This window comes from Saccostrea cucullata, unplaced genomic scaffold (assembly GCF_032062105.1).
Source record: "Saccostrea cucullata isolate Sc308-1 unplaced genomic scaffold, CSIRO_AGI_Scuc_v1 ctg347, whole genome shotgun sequence".
NCBI lineage: Eukaryota > Metazoa > Mollusca > Bivalvia > Ostreida > Ostreidae > Saccostrea > Saccostrea cuccullata.
In genome coordinates this window covers 511068-517067 of record NW_026933200.1, presented here as the reverse complement: position 1 = coordinate 517067, position 6000 = coordinate 511068, and the positions used below count along the sequence as shown (strand labels likewise).

Sequence of the window (6000 nt, the reverse complement as noted above, 5' to 3'; positions counted from 1 at the left end):
ATTTTGCTTCCTACTCTTTTTCTGACAAAATAATTCTAGACTCTGTAAATACATATGTGCTATAAAGGATTAACAATAAAAGGTAATTGATTTATTCTTTTCTAAATTTGAATATTAATAACATCGATGTATATCTTAGAATTTTTTTTATGCATTTAAATAATTTGAAATTTCTTCAACGTACTATTTATACTGATTAACATAAAATTACTTTAGTTAATTGTGACAAATGACATATCCAAAAATTTAATATCAATATATATTAATACAAAAAATGACATTATTTAGATTAATATTATCTTACCTTCTTTAAAAAATTGGAATGGAAATGAAAATCGTTTTTCTTTATCCAGATACAGGACAGACTGCTTTTCCTGATATGGATCCTATTTGGACAGTTTTCCATCTTTTATGCCTCTTTCTAAGTTTTAATTTGGGAGGTTGTCTTATGATTGAAAATTTATATAAAGATAAACTGGATGTTTTTTCTTTGTCTAATTGATTTATTATAATATTTTAAAAACATTTTGACATATTTCAGGTTCCTTATGTTATTGCAACGTTGCAGGTAAGATTATAAAAATATAATGTTATGTGAATTTGTCTCAAAAAATTAATTCCATCACATTAAATAATCTTTTTCTTTCGGTTTAATTTTAGATCCATGTGCGCAAGCAAATGCATCTTCATTCTTTGAACCATATGCAAGATTTGAAAATTGCCAATATGATTCAAAATACGCACCGTGTGACTGTTACATAATTCCCCAGTGGTACAGGGTGGATGACGTCATGTTGACGCAAAGTCCGGAGCTTCTCAGTTGCGGCGCTTTGTATCCTCTTTGGCTAAAAGGTACGTGTAGTTTATCAATTTAGTTTTTTAACACATTTTTCGTCTTGAGTTATATTTTATGTAAATGTTGCATAAGCACAATATCTACAGAAATTATTTAAGCATTGAATTCATATTTTGGGATGTCTTCGGTCCTATAACACACCTGGCCGTGCCGACAAATTGAATACCGCGCGTTAGCGCGGTATGATAATTTGTGGGCACGGCCAGGTGTGTAATAGGACCGAAAACATCCCAAAATATGAATTCAATGCTTATATTTACATTCTTTAATTTTTCCTCTTCATAATTGTTTATTTCGGTTATCTTTAATATGAATTTAGCGACCTTCAAAATTGTTGTGATTTATAGACGTAATCTTGAGCTGTTTGTGACGTTTGTGTCGTCGTAAAGTTAAATAACGCCAAACGAACATTGCGAGGAAAAAAGTGATAAATTAATTCTAAATGCACATTTGTTGTATTTTTACGTTAATTTAACAGGGTTAATTTTTTTTTTTTTTGTCAAACATTGTACATTTTGATGTTCATAAAGTATTGAAAATGCATATAGTTCCTACTGTGTATTCTAACGCGCGGTGACAAGGTTTCGCGTGTGTCACAGAGATTTGAACGTCACGGATTTCTAATGGATTTCATAAAGAAAATTATATTGAATGTAAATATTTTGTAATGAAGCAAATTTCATGGTTCTTGAGTCCTCTATCCTTTTTAAAATATCAGGATCCTTGCCGACGACTAGTGACGGTATTGTTGAAAGAAAAGTTTGCAAGGTCGGATTTTCATCTTGTTGTTCAAAAGAGTATGATGTTTAGATCAAACACTGCGGATCCTTCCATGCTTATTGTTTAGGGGCCCTCGATTCCTGTTCCGAAAGATATTGTTTTGGTAAGATTTTTTGAGGGCCTAAAATCTGTAAATTGCTGATGATTTACTTTTCATGAAAAAATAATCACAAGAACAAATTAAAAAAATGATAAATAAAATAAAATTTATTTACGGTTTGTGAACATACTATAAATCAAGTATAAATGTATCACATACATGGACTCAAAACAACATAAACATGTTTTTATCTATGATAAGGGAAACAAGGTTTATGTGAATATCCAACTGCTAGTACGACATCAACCACAACAACATCAAAACCATCTACGGTTAGCCCACCAACGACATGCTCTGAGGGTATGTTGTTTAAATAAACTGAAACCACTTCTTATAAAACTTTAAAATTTTCATATATTTTTAGACAATTTATGTTTCCATAAATAAAATAAAACACTAATAATATGTGTAACATTTGGTCGTTTAGATCCTTGCATAGAAGGAAACCTTCAAACATTGACACAGGATAGACTCCGCTCCATGAATTGTGAATTTAAACAAGGGCAGGGGTACTGTGATGAATACCTAAAAGCTGGGTGGTATAAATCTAGTTCTCCCATGCTAAATCGGTGCCCAAAGGTCTTAAGCTGTGCTTCAATATACTCAGTATGGATGAATGGTGAGTATAAATGAAATACTCGGGTAGGTTATGTGTCAAATAGGAATACGTCTCCTTCACACAAACAAGATTTCCAATCTGAGAGCTCAGTTGTTTATTTCAATCGATGAGGGTTGTCTGATGAAAAATGAATCTTTGCACTGTAAACAGGAAGTCGTCCTACCAGAGGAGATGGTGTTGTTACACGACAGGCATGCCAAAGAGGGTTCCACAGCTGTTGTTCTAAGTCGTATGACATCAAAGTAAAGAACTGTGGCAAATACACCGCCTACTGTCTACAGGGAGTGGACACATGTCCGTCGTGGTATTGCTTCGGTATGCAAAATATTGCGTTTTGTGTTTAAAGATTTAAATTCATTCCTCGACCGAAATGTTTATTGTTTACATTGTTATAATTCTAGGTGATGAACCATGTGGTTATGATGAAGTTGATGAAAGAAAATCATATGCATATGGTAAAACAGACTTTGAGAAACAATGAGCTTATTTTTTTCCCTTTTTGGCCAAAAAATTTAATTCAATTTTTATGTATTTTCAGGTGATGGCGGTCGTAAGCATGTAGATCTGGAGATCATCCTCGGCCTGATACTTGGAGTGCTGATTTTGATTCTGGTTGTGATGCTGATAATTATGAAAAAGAGATTTGTAAAAGGGTTTGTTATTTTGTTGTTGTATTTTTGACCTGAGATTATTTTTTATATTACATAAAAGTAAGAATAATACATTAAAAAACAATTGAAGTTTTATATTTCAGGTTAAATTTTATGACAATCCATTCATCAATCAAATATGTTTCCTTACCTCTTACCATACCTCATTGAATTAAAAACTTGGATACAACCAATATCATACAGTGCATTCATTCTTCTTTGCACACTACAAATCTTCCCCATGGTTTTCTTGCCCGGTCAGTTAGTTATAACTACCCATTAACATAAGATTAAGTATGTTACATTTTAAAGGTAACAAAAAATACGTGTGTCTTTCTTTTCTACAGGAATAGTAAAACAGGTTCAACAGTAAATACCCAGTGGACAGAAACCAAAACAAACAGGATAAATAAACTCGCTTATACTACAGAAGATCTTCCACCATACAAACCTTGATATCCTTACATCTAAATATGAATTCAGATATCATGTTTCTTTTGACATTGGTTGTTGTAAAATACATGTATACATTCTCAAGGTCGTGAGTAGGGTAAAAGTTAGCTGTGTTTCTATAAATTCCCAACACAGATAAAATACATATTAAGATAATGGTAAATTACAGATTAAATCAACAATGCAAAACAAGCTTCAAGTCGTTTGAAAATGTAATGGATACTGGCTACAAGTGTTTCAAAATTCTGAATTTATAGTGAAACAGACATCGTTGAACTTTTTGTATCTTCGAGTTGCCGAAACTGTGATTATAGCACATTTCTGTACAATTTGACCTTTCGACCTTATATAAATTCTACACATTTTGAATTTAGTTTCAGTATAAAATATGGATTAATATATAAAAGAATTCGTCTACTTTTGACGGGCTATGCTTTCTTTTTATTTATTTTTAATTTTGCAAGCTACAATATTGATAAGAGCTTCATCCACACATCTAGTACAGAGATACTGCGTGCCAAACAGTGACGTCATCACCAGCATACGATGTATATACCTCTCAGTTCATTTGATACGCAAGGGTATGCTCTACATGTGCATATGAGTAATTTGTAAAAGGAGGTTAATTATTGACAGACATATTGTTGAAACAAGAATTTTATTCGTCTTGTTTATTCATTTTTAATGTCATTTTTCGTAAGTTTTTGGTCCATAAAATGATCTTTTTAGCATATATAATTTATCAGTAAGTCAAATGTTGACTGACGTTTTTCATACTTATTGTTGACAGATTCTTCCGTTATTTCCCGATCATGACAAGAAGCGCACTGCATGTGTGACCCGTCAGCAGGGGATGCTCACTTCTTCATGGCACCTGATCCCACCTTTGATTTTTAAGAAGTCCGTGTTTGGTCTACCCTAATTTTATTTTGTTTCATGGTCTTTTGAGCTTGAATATTGTACGCTATCTCTATGCATCTATGTAAGTAAGGAGTGATTGAACTGGCTTTTGTTCTACATTTCCTAAGTGCTGATAAAGCAAAATTAGGTGCATATCCATTTAAATTAAAAGTTTACAATATCTATGAGAAACGATATCGGTAATATTTTACTTCATTCAAAATAATTAATAACTAATTATATCTATATATATAAACACACAATAAGAGATCCATATGTATTATCGATTCGGTAAATTTTATAATACAAGTCATATAACTTATAAATGTATATACATGTAGTAATTTTAATTTCTTCAATCCTTTTTTTTTTTTTGTATCTTAACATGTAAAAAGAGACTGAACGACAAACATGATAGAAAGACAATCTCGTTACAAATGAATCTATTAAACATTTTATGAGTTTTTTTTACATCTCTCCTAATCATACTAAAGGCACCATCAGCAGCTGGAGATGCTCACTCCTCCATTGTACCTGATCCACCATTTGATGTTTACGAGATCCATCTTTGTCCTATTTTTGATTATACTGCTTAATGAACAACACTAAGCTTGGATACTGTTCGTTTTCATTTTACTTTTTTATCTTTATATTCAGTATACCGATATCCTCATTGAAGAATTTTTTTGGACTAGTTTATAGGATGAAAAAATTTATGTCCTGCATAAAATGTTTTCAGTTTCAGTTCATTTTATGACTTTTTTGCTGCAATAATGCGTCATTTATTTATTTATTTATTTATTTTTTTTTACTATTTTGTGATTTGGTAAATGTTTAAGAACTACAAGATTGCATAATTGTTTACTTAATGTATTTAAAAAATATTTCGAAGATACTTATGTAAAATCTGCTATCATTTTGAAATATATATTAGTGTAGAATAACAATGTACTGGATTTTTAAAATAAATAAAAATGAACCTCATGTATATCTTAAGACAAACATTTTGCGTCAAATATTGGTCATAAGGGATAAAGTAAAGTAAACAAAACCAAATTTTAATAAAAGGAGACTTATCTATTATCACGCAAGATAATAGAATATCCAACAAAATAATGTTTTCCTGCTTTCCTTGTTAAGATCTTATATTCGAAGACAAAACCAGAACTTTGTATCCTTTGTGTATTTTTCTTAAACAATAATTACATTGGCATCAAAAATTTTAACTGTTTTAATTGTTTTGATCATATTAAAAGCGTGTGAAAACTACAATTACACAACATATTTATCAACATTTCAAAAATTTTATGAAATGGAATAAAAATCTATGAATGGATATATGTGGTTTTGTCATCTTTTCAAAACAGAAAAGAACGAAATTATCAAGAAATTCACCGTGTAAATGTATTTGTGTTTATATGTTTTGCTTATAGATATAGTGTGCAATGTATAGTTGTAATAGCCAATAATTAAAAAGAATTTCAAAAATTTTATGAAATGGAAAAAATCCATGAATGAATATATGTGGTTTTGTCATCTTTTCAAAACAGATAATTCTTCCAGAGAAGAAAGTAGTCATGTTCCATAGAACACTAACTAGAAATGGGAGATGATTTCATGGCCTTAGGTATGTCTCTACTTG

The 6000-nt window shown here is 30.7% G+C and overlaps 2 long non-coding RNA genes across 2 annotated transcripts; both read left to right on the top strand.

Moving 5' to 3' along the window:
* Positions 1-649: 649 nt before the first annotated feature.
* On the top strand, positions 650-2350 carry LOC134237649 (uncharacterized). The gene is made up of 4 exons (XR_009985853.1): positions 650-852; positions 1575-1739; positions 1938-2036; positions 2164-2350. It is a non-coding gene; the product is annotated as an uncharacterized LOC134237649 (long non-coding RNA).
* Positions 2351-2510: 160 nt separating this feature from the next.
* On the top strand, positions 2511-3751 carry LOC134237652 (uncharacterized). The gene is made up of 3 exons (XR_009985854.1): positions 2511-2670; positions 2757-2810; positions 3353-3751. It is a non-coding gene; the product is annotated as an uncharacterized LOC134237652 (long non-coding RNA).
* Positions 3752-6000: the final 2249 nt, after the last annotated feature.